Below are 802 nucleotides of genomic sequence, written 5' to 3'. Positions count from 1 at the left end.
AAAACTCACGGTACGATAATATCGCGATAACAAGTCCACGGTACGGTATTTATCGCGATATTGAATAATAAAGGGGGGGAAAAAAATTCTATTTTTTTTTTTCAATAAAATATTTTTTTACTCGGAAAATGTTTCTTTATTACATAATACATCTGATTTGTACAGCATTTTAGTAGGATAGCAGTATTTTAAAGTGTCAAAAACAAAGTGACAGTAACCGACTGGAACAAGAAAACCAGTGTTTTGGTACCTACTAGTACTACCAAACAAAGTAGGCATTTTCTTTGTGCCACTGCATCTCACAAATAAACAAGCTAATAATCAGACCCTGCAATACAATAAATCAAGTTTCACTTTAGTTTTTCAAGTAACTCAACCCAAACTCACTCAGCATCATCAGACAGGTTTTTAGGAATATGAGAATGTCCACATTTCCAGGTATTTATAAGCTGGGATGTTTGGGCATTTACAATATCCCCTGCTCTGGAAAAAACTCTCTTGCTTGGTACTGATGTTGCTGGGACAGCAGTGGTCGCGTTAACCGAATATTTTATTTAACAATGACGGAAAAATCTGAAAGCAGTATGTCATTTTGACAGATTAGAACAAACTCGGAACAGCGCCAACGTTTCCCCGCAGCGAGGCTCTGGTGTTATGCCGTGTTATGCATGCCCTCCAAAAGGAAATGATATAGTTTCCAAACCGTACTTTGCAGTACAGATCAATACATGTCTGGGAGGTTTTGCTTTACGCTGTGCGCGCTCCCGCGAGGTGCATGCACACACGGCATAACAACGCCCCC

At 39.3% G+C, this 802-nt stretch overlaps 1 protein-coding gene across 2 annotated transcripts in view; it reads right to left on the bottom strand.

The window, feature by feature from the left end:
- The window catches only part of elavl2 (ELAV like neuron-specific RNA binding protein 2), a 14,559-nt gene that overhangs the window by 12,485 nt on the left and 1,272 nt on the right, over positions 1 to 802 (bottom strand). The gene's annotated exons all lie outside the window — the stretch shown is intronic.

The sequence above is a fragment of the Notothenia coriiceps genome, unplaced genomic scaffold (genome assembly GCF_000735185.1).
Source record: "Notothenia coriiceps isolate Sejong01 unplaced genomic scaffold, NC01 NC01_scaffold00037244, whole genome shotgun sequence".
NCBI classification, from domain to species: domain Eukaryota; kingdom Metazoa; phylum Chordata; class Actinopteri; order Perciformes; family Nototheniidae; genus Notothenia; species Notothenia coriiceps.
This window is presented reverse-complemented; position numbering and strand designations above follow the sequence as displayed.